The sequence below is a fragment of the Augochlora pura genome, chromosome 3 (genome assembly GCF_028453695.1).
Source record: "Augochlora pura isolate Apur16 chromosome 3, APUR_v2.2.1, whole genome shotgun sequence".
In the NCBI taxonomy this organism is placed as follows: Eukaryota; Metazoa; Arthropoda; class Insecta; order Hymenoptera; family Halictidae; genus Augochlora; species Augochlora pura.
Window position 1 is genome coordinate 22703261 of NC_135774.1, and position 10483 is coordinate 22713743.

Sequence of the window (10483 nt, forward strand, 5' to 3'; positions counted from 1 at the left end):
AAAAGGTTCGTCTACAATGTCGGGGAACGTTAGAAATTTTCTCTTCGTTCCTTCTTCCTTCACGTTGTTCGAGAAGTGTCTCCGCCCTCGCTCAGTGGACCTTCAAAGAAAACTTCATAATGTTCGGTGTCGTGTTACCTATGGTGTAACGGTGCCTCCACGCTGAACACTTCCCAGTCGTTCCGTTACAGGGACAGGAGAACTTTCTCCTTGCTTCGTTTGATATTCGGAAGGTTCTCGCACTTCTCCCATGGAACGTGATGTCCAGGTGGTGGCAGATATGTGCGTCCAGTGTTCATTTTTGAATTTTGCTCGCGTGACTCAGGTGAACGCGCGTGTTTCCTCTCTCACTTTCTCAAAGGATCTCGATACGATCATTCTTTCGCCTCCTCTCATCTGTTTTGCGTTATCTACATACGTGTATGCGGGCAGATGTGTCCTCTGAATCCGTGCGTGTGTCCTCATGTGTGCATGTGTATGAACTTGTGATGACGCCTGTACCTCAAAATGCTTCTCCCCTCGAATACGTCAGTTCTGAGAAATATATACGTGCTCGGAAACTCTGGTCGGAGCCTGCTTAAAAAAGATCCTTGCACTATGTTTAACATGATTCCGTCCTCCAGTTCAAAGAGGGTACAGAGATCCGTTGCTCCTTCGCCTTCCTCGACCGGAAGCGCAGCACTTCACGCAACTATTGCACACTGATTCTTCTCCGTTTTCCTTCTCGTATTCGCTCTCTTCTTCTTCCAGCTGTTCCACATGTTCAATCATCCTTCCTCGCACAAACATATCCAAGCATTCTCAACTGATTTTATATAGATTTTTTTGGCGCTTTTTGTTCTCAAAAAGACATTTTTTCTCATCGTTTTTTTTTTTTTTAGAAATCATCACACATTCGCTCCGATCTCGCGTTCCCAGACTCGAACTCGAACTCGATCATTGAACGATCGAAGTTCTTTAGACAGCTTGTTGCCCTGCTCGAGTCCCTCTTCATCCACTCCGTCTCACCGATCGAATCGAAACGATTCTTCCTTGAAAGACATGTTTTTCTACTGCATTCGACTCCTTCGTTCTTTAGTGCTGCGACTTTAAACACCGTCCTCTTGTAACACACGCGTGTGCATATCGAACAGTACCAAAATTACGATATAAACGATCACAATTTAGGTACACTGACCACGCTTTAAACTTCTTCTCCGTTCTCCTATCATGCCCGTAGGATCTATCGATCGTCGCCGTTCTCGTTTAAATCGGTACGCCGTAGCTGGTTTTCCGTGGACAGAAACTTCGGCTTCCTCTTACGGTAAGAGATAAAACGGCAAAAAATAACTGTGTTCCTCTATCGAGCCTCGTATAGTGGACGATTATGTGTATCCCCTCGAACGTACCGAGTATCTTCATTTTTATTTTCTTATTAAACACCTCTTCTTCGCTTGTCGTCTTCTCTCTCTTTCTCTTCCTCTGCTACTGATATACTCTTCATCGAGCAAACCGTCACACGTCGGACGCGCAAACACGAGACGCTTGTTTCGCCGAGAAAACAACGGGATGCGCGTCGAAAGGTGGCCAATCGATGATCCACAACAGATCCGTCTGGTCGATCGCGCCATCGTTAACACTCCCGTTATCCTCTTTATCTCGTCCCCCTTTCAGTCTTCTTGGTCCTCCATTTTTGCTGCTTTTTCTTTTTTTTTCGTTTTCTTTTTTAGCTCGCCCAAGAAAAAGTATCCAACAGAAGTTGCATCCTGTCGAAGCTCTTTCTTTGTCACTCTTTCTTCTCCTCCTCCTGCCCATCATCTTCTTCTTCTTCTTCTTCATCCTCTCTCCTCCTCGGTAAAAATATGATCGTGTTGCGATCAAAGAGATCAACTGTTCAACCGGAATGTGTATTTATATACACATATATATATTCTCTTGATGCTCGTTATGGGTTTTGTGTTTGATGGTGGACTTGACCAAGATGGAGGATGAGCTACGAAATGATATATGTAATGAATCTCGTTCTTTGCGCGTAACGACGGCGTAATCTCCTCCACTATTCTTTCTATCCATGTTGCCACCTTCCCTAGCATTCATTCTTCCAGGACCTTGTCTCTTCTTGTTCGTCTAGGTCCAAATATAGCATCCTCGTTTCACCAACATGTCGGCAAGGCTGCCGGTGCATTTGAAAATCGCGCACCGTCAGTACCTTCTCCCCCGAAAATCGAACTTTTATCTCTTCATCTCCGTCTTTTCTTCTGCTTCTTCTTAATCTTCCATCTTCCACAGTTTTATACATAACAAAATATTCTATTTCGTGCGGTTACCACGGCTCGCACGATCGAATTTCACTTCTTCTTATGTACATTTGTTATTGTTATCCTTATTATCAATCGATCACTCCTCCTACCTCTTTCATCTTCGATACGGGCACCCTTAATACATGCGTGTTACAATGATACACGTTAATAACGCGTTTGGTAAACGCGTATCGAGTCACACCTTACAACGTACGCTCGTGTGTTTCCATGTGTGTATGCATGTATGTATAATTAGTACGATGTGTTTCCTTGTATTACGTATAATAGATTATACATTACATATAACTCTATTCCTTATGTACCCTAAAACTTGACAGCAAATTGCATTATATCCGCGACGGACTTATCAAAATGACACGAAGTGATAAATTTAATATCGATCGCTTGAGTCATTATTCTCTCTTTCTATCTTTTTTTTTCTTCGGGTAATCGCTACCGTCGCTCCACGTGTATCTTTGTCATCGTGACTTGCGTCGTCGCAACGCATATAATATCCGTCTTCATCACAGAGATCGCAACTCGACAATGTTTAATATTATCTACAATTTATAACTGCTTACGATAAACTCACCACCTCTATTTCGTTGAAACGACAGAACGAAACGATACTGACCATCTGGTTCTCTCTCTTTTTTTTGTGTTTTCTGCAACCTCGTGCGGCTCGACGAGCCCCGAACTCTTAGGTACGCCGTGGAGGTACCATTTTGCTTAATGTTACCAGAAGTATTACGCGAGGAATAGCCGCGCGTCCACGCGGGACAGAATGAATTTTGCAGAATGATGATTTTACAAAAAGCAAAAAAAGAAACGGATCTACGGGTGTAAACATAAGAGTGCCGAGGCTCGCCGAGCGGTGCCATTTTTGGCGCTTAGCGACGCAAACGTCTCGCTCGTCGTCGTTTCGATTTAAAGCAGACCAGAAATTTCGCGTAACAATGTTCTGTACAGCGATGCTCGGTGGAGGATTCTAAGCTTACGTAGTATGGAGGAGGTAAAACGAAAAAAATAGTAATCGTTCGAAGAAATGCCACGTGGTTTTGTAGGACAGCCGCCGCTCGAGCGGACGGACGCCTGCGCGCTGAGAGAAAGGCCGTTTTCATATATCCAGACGCTTTGCCATTTTCGTCTGTGTTCAATTTCACCGCAACAATTCCACGATCGATTTTTCTCACGTCGCTGGGTCCCGGTCTCGAAGGAATAGAGGAGTCTCCGAGAAACCGCGCGCGCCGCCTTCCGGAACTTTAGACTCTCGTTAGGGAGAATATTCCTGGCATTGCTTGGCAAATCTCTCGTGAAACTTGCCGGTCGACAATGAAGAACTTCGGGTAGAAGGCAGAAAGGCTTCGCGATTCTCGGGTCGTCCTAATGTAGGCCTACCATGGAAGCAGTCCTAAGTTCTAACTAAGTCCACCATTATCGGGGAAACCTAAATTGTGTGTCCGGTACATTCAATCGAGGCGATCGGTGGCGGAGAAAGTTGTCGTTCTCCAGCGTGGCAAGCGGTTGAAGATCGTATAAATCTCGACTCTCCTTCAATTTCGGCATTCGGACCCTTTTAGCAAGCGGTTTACGAAATTCTGAATGAACGATCGCGGCGAGAAATTGATTGTTTTACATTGCTTTTCTGAACAGTGTCGAATGATGCGTTTGTCGGCAAATAGTGCAACGGTAAGCGGATCGTAAAGGGCCCGAACATGTGATCTAAAGAATTTTATGGAGGCCGCCGGGCACGCTTGTGGGAACGACGCGGTCGATTACAAGCGAGGATCTGCGGCATACAAAAAAATTCATTCCGCCGTATTGCGAAGGTGGTTCGCAGCGTATTATAGCAATGATCGTCGACTGCTTCCACAGCGCTTTTCGTCCAGAATCCAGAGATCCTTGTGGACATCCGGAAACCGGGACCCACGACGACATCTTACTGGCCAATTCGCAACGGGGACAACTTAATTAATTTAATAATTGACGAGCCACCATCGTTGGTGAGATCACGTGAGCTGTTCGTAGGCGTGAAAACGAAACTCGAATTCGTTCGAGCGGGCAGACGTTCGGGGCTCCCCCCGAGTCGCGCGGAGGAAATGAAAAATCATGCGACACACCTCCACAAGCCTTCCTTCGCGCGCCGATTTACACACGGTTACGGGAACAGAAACCGTTTGCGGGTTTATTGTCTCGCGCACTTGCGGCCGGCGGCGGACGGTCCACGTGTTCGTATTCGAGCGACCAAAAAGAACACGCGATCGCGTTCACAAATTTTGTTCTGACTCGCTTTAGGTTGCGACCGAGCCGCGCGTGCGTGAAAACGGGAATCCGAACGGTCGCGTTCTTGCGGCGCCTTTTTCTGTCACTTTGTCTTCCCGGAAGGTATTTTATCCTAAACATTATTTCGAAGAGAGGGGGGGGGGGGGGGTGAAGAAACACATATAGGGAAAATACGATCATCGCCTCCGTGAGACGGAACGCGACCGTTCGTTTGCTTTCGGAACGGGGCATTCTCTGAATCGAAGCTTCCGTTTTCGAGGACTCGAATAAGAAATGCATGGCTGCCGATCGTTTGAGCATCCAAATAAGCTTCTCTCAACAAAATGGAAATTTCATTTGTTTTAATTAATAGTGTGAATTCTGTTGGATCGAGGAACAATTTATCCTCGTTCGTACTCGAGTTGCTTGAAGCTCTCACAAATCGACACCATCTTGGTTTACCAGCTGGTGACGGAAAGCTTCAAGTAACGTTCGAAGAACAATACGGATAAGAATGAAGGTTTACCTCCACTCGTCTCACGATTAAATTATATGTCAGCGAAACATATCTTGACTTGTTTTATATCCTTTGTGTTTTCGTTTCTTATTCGTCAGTCCCGATTCAGATCTTGCCCAACTCTCAGGGTGTCGTAATTTCCCTTCGTGTATCATTTTATATTGTATATATATATATCTATATATGTATATATAGTGTGCAGGACTGGCTACTTAAAACTGTACACTCTGCCATCTTATTCGCGAGAATTCTGCTGCCCGCTATAAAACCGTAACAAAAATTTCATTAACGCTAAACAAATTGAAAAAGAATTTACATTTGATTGGAAAATCGAGCAGAATAGATCAATTTATTACTTGTCATTCCCCTTGCGAAGCTTCCCCGAGGCTCTCGACAACGGCCCGGAGGAACGTTGATCACTGTATAATCGCTTAAAAAATAAGACTGCATGATATTACAAATAAGACAAGCCTCGGAGAGGTGTCGCCGGAGGCGTGACCGAAAAACAAGGTCGAAATTTTGTGAGAGCATGGTGAAATCAATTCCTCGATGTCTGAAATCCATGAAAAAATTCACTGGGTTTCGTGTATCGATACAAATCATTTGCAAGTACGTTTCCTTTCTAAAAATATCTCTTATCTCGGCCGCACGATCTGCGCCGACACCCGTGTTCTAGAATCAGAAATTCGACTACCCGAGTGTTACAGCGTACTTTCTTTTTCAGTATCCTACGACTTGTAGGAGTCTCGATCGTTCGGCAAGATATCTGTGGCAGAATGTCGGATTTTAAGCGACGCGGTCGCTACATATATTCAATCTCTTTCACTCAGCCTCGTTAGTTTGGCACACTCACACGCACACGCATTCGTTCCTCAGTAATATTCTCTCCCTCTCTCTCTCGTGCTCGGTATCTCGGACTCGCACATACTTTCTCAAAACACGCGCAAGGTATATTATATATCAAGGTACATAGTTGAATCTCGATTCGCTAAAATAGTCAGTACGTTTATCTCGCCGCCGTCGCCACGGCGACCGATCCGTCTCCTCTACTTTTTAGTAGCCGATCTGCCATAACGACACACTTGGATCCGACCGTGTACAAGAAGTTGTGCAACTTGCTCCACCGCCCTCTCCCCCCGTGCCCTATAATCTCGCATTGAAAAATTCGTGTCGGCCCACCCGAGAGAGCATATCGATCTGGATCGGGGGGATCATGACCCCCCCCCCCCCGTTCTTCGGGATTATGTTGGTCGATTATGGCGTCTCGTCTTACGTTAAAAAAATGTTTTTGAAGTTCTCCCGCTCGAGGAAGAACGCGAATGGAGAGGTCTACTGATCGTCTCCGGGCGGACCGACCTCAGTCTCGAGATTCGAACAAAAAAAAAAACAAACAAAACAATCACAATCGAGGCGTTGCGTCGCGATGGCAGACGGCCGAACTTTTCCGAGCAGCAGCAGGAAGAAGGATAAAAAATATTGTCGTCGACAGGCTCGTGTCAGAGACGCGTTCAGCGATGGGATTCGTGTATCGTTCAGCGAATAAGAGCAATCGATAAATTACGAGGGGACTGTTCCTCCTTCCTACCGTAGGTAAAAATCGCGTTTTCCCCACCCGTGAACGATTGTTCTAATTTTCTCCACTTCGTTTTTCCCGATCCCCTCGAAAAATGTCTTTTCGTTCTCGTTCTGTCGGAGTAACCGTGCTTGTATACAGATATATTTTGATCATGGAGAAACCACGCGTCCGTAAATCTTTCGTTTCATTCTTCTCGATGGACAGGTTGTTGTGTCGTCGATGGAGCGTCGCGAGATCCGAAGGCGACACGAATCCGAAATACATGCTTCTCGAGGCCTTCGGGCAAGCGGACCCTGACGCGACGCCATCTTGGGCATCAAAAGAAAAAAAAGAAGAAACGCTGACGGCGCGTTGAACCGAGACGTGAACAACGCGGGTGCCTCGAATTTTGCGACCTTGTAGAAAAAACGAATGCGCGCTGAATAATCAAAATCGTTCGTTTGGTAACACAAAAATCAGGGAACGAAGAAAGAAAGAAGGCGTAATCGAGCAGTAAAAAAAGACACTAAAAGAAAAGACAGTCCGGTCGATTGAAAAGCGTATGTTTTTGTTTCGATATTTCGAAGGAATAAAAAAAATAACATTGACGCTTTCAATGACAGAGCTCCCCTCTCTCTATCTCTCCTCTTCCTCTCTTTCTTTCTTTCTTTCCCCTCCGTTCAACTTCTTCTTTCTCCTTTTTTTCCTTCCTCTGAATATATCGGTTCCTCGGACCGTTTCAACTTAATTCTAAATTTAAGGCTTAATTAGTTAATCGACATAGTGTTTCATGTGGCTGTGTTCTGTGTGGCTTGTGTCCCTGTGTATGAATCGGTGATTGGTACATATGAAAATCGATGAGCGGCTGGGCGTTTACAATTTTCAGTTTTTTTCTTCACCACCCCGCGGAAAATTCGAATGATGTGCTGGGTGTTGGTGTTCAATGTATAATTGATGCTGTTTGATTAGGCGTGGGGCGGGCGCCCCTCGTGAAAAATACTTTCGAAGGGTGTCCGCGACACGCGCGAACGTGTATGCTTCCTCTATTTGACAGTTGTTCGAAGACGCATTGCTTGGTTCTTTTCTCGTGTTCGACATACACGACGACTTCATGTAGTCGCACACTTTGACAAAAAGGAAAGGACAAACATTCGACACAGCAGTCCCTCTCCAATATTTTTTTTCTCTACGCGATAAAGTGGCACGGATATGCAGAATTCCTACGAAATTTTGCTCACTGCTCTTTAACGTCCTACGCGTTGCGAGTTTCTTCGAAGATGCGAAAAAGAACGCCGAAAACCACACGCCTGGCAATCGTTCTCGAAATAATCCGAATCTCCGCCGACCGAACCGACGGTTTCTCTTCGTCGAAACCTCGCAATCGGACCTTAATTCATTAAATCACGAAAGCTACGCACGACGATTGTAAGCTACAGTTTTCCCGATGTCATAAACCTAAAAACAAGTATGCGATTTCTGTTATAACGAAGAGCACATCTCAGTAAACCTAGTTAAAACTTACTTAAGAAGGAAAGGTGAAGCCAAGGCTCGCGCACGGTAACGTAAAGGATAACCTCGACTACAAGAAAAGAAACGGGGACTAAATCGCGTGCTAGAAGTACGGAGAAACTTAAAAGTTAGTAGAACGATCACGATTCGCTTTCGCTGGAAACGAACGCAAGCCCTCCGTTGCGTCGCAGGAAGCCGTACGATAGCGCCGTTCCAGCGCGTTGTATAGAAGGATCTAACAAACGAGAACTAACATTTCGTGGAAGCTCCAAAGCTGATTTGCTCAGAGAAAAAGAAAAGAACATGAAGAAGAAGTGGCGTATATTATTTTTTGACGCAACGACAAATTCCACCGACGGGAAATCCGGTTAAACAAAGTCGAAGACAACTACTAAACGAGATATGTAACGTCGATTGTTTGCTCCGCTTTTCGCGGCCGGCTTATCGCGGAGACCGTCAAAATTTGATTCCAGTTATCGGAGACTGCCGACGGCAACATTATACAACACGCTCTCTACCATTGTTTCCGACGCTGACTTCGCGGTACGAATATATTCCATCGAGTGCCATCTGTCCTTCCCGTGAAAAACAACTTATCAACGAATTCAAAAAATTTCGAACGCGAGATCGCGATTGTCACGATTAAGAAAAACGACGAACGACTTCCGTTCGATGATATATGAATTTGTGAGTGAATTTTTTTTCTCGAATAACACACCTTTAAAAAGTTGATCAACTCTTCCGGTGGTTACGGAACAGTTTCTTTCGTTTGAATTTTGTCGCTCGAGACGGAATAGCGTTACGTTTAAAAGGAAGTTCGACGATGTTCGATCATACGAATGAAAATGCGGGTTCGAGTTTCTCGAAGAAAGGCCAGCGAAAGAAAACGGCTCGAAAGGTACGAAGATACCGTGTGTAGGTTTAAAACATGCGAGTGCACTTTTCGTTGCACACTGTGTGCGGTCGCATGTCGAGCAATGTTCGTCGACGGATGTATCACGGTGTAAATATGGCGAAGAGTCTTGGCAGTTTAACTGTCGGTGTTCATCGTTAAATCGTCTTTGAACATTCAATTGTACTTTCATGGGAACTAACGAAGAACAATTTTGTCGAGCGCAGCGATACAGTCCGAATTCAGTGAAAGTATAGTTAAAAGTGGTTTTGTTTACTTGAGAACGCTACGAAATGATATCTTATTTCGAATACGACTGTCTCAATAGACTTCTAATACTGTTCGTCAGCTTGGTAAATTTCGCACTTAACAGGTTCGCTACCACCATCTTGCACGAAGCACGCTAGGATATTTTTTTTATTATTCGTTAAAAATGTAACGACGAGGTTCATATCGGTTTATTGGTTCGGTGTGTGCAAAATGTTTCCTAATAGGACTATATAGAAACCTGTTTGAGATGTATGCACTGAAATTCGAATCTAGGCTCAGAAATTACCCCCATCCCTCCCGGCAACTGCCATTTTTCGTAGCGTAACTATGACAATCTGGGCGACGCTTCAAAACCTTAAAACGTCAGCTGTTAGGCTACAGGGAATCGTATGGTCGCGCGGAATCAAGGAATCTGTGAAAAAACCAAGAACATCCAAGGCACGTACCCAGAGAACACTGCATTCTTGCCAGGCCAGCACGACTTTTACGCGAGAATTAGTGACGCCACTGATAACGAAATCCGTGGATAGCGAAGATGTTAAGTGGCAGAGAATGTTCAAACTAGCATTGCCCCCACCCCCCCCCCCCCCCCCGTGTGCCTATGTTCTCTTTCGTTTCCGTAAATGGACCCATGACACATCCGTGTGAAGCCTTCACGAAAATCTGAATTTCATTTGAATTTTGTTCATGTTTAGTTATTCTCGATCTTTCGTGTAAGTCGTGACGAACGATTTTGTACGTTACAATATCACAATAAATGCCAGTCGAGCATGGATCGTCCCGTCCCTTCATTCTTCTTTACCACTCTTGAAACCCTTTTAGGCAACGTCGACTTCTTTCCGTTTCCATCTCCTTCCAACCAATCGACTCTCTAAACTCTAGGGGATAAATCCTCCAGATAGATCCGAATGAAACGGAAAGAAGCGTACACCCGTGAACCAGAAACGCAAATAAAATTTCCCCAAACCACTCATGATCCCATTTTTTCGAAACGATCCAAGTTCTCGTTTGGCTCTTATAATTATAAACTACTAGCTATATTTCTCTCTCACGAAGGTGGATTACGACACGTTGCTGGACGTACTCGAAAGTTCCTAAATAATATATATATATAATATGTATATATATCTTTCCCTTTTGTCCTTACAGCAGAAAACGCGTTACCCCCACCCCCCTCCCCCGATCAAGCCCCACCCATT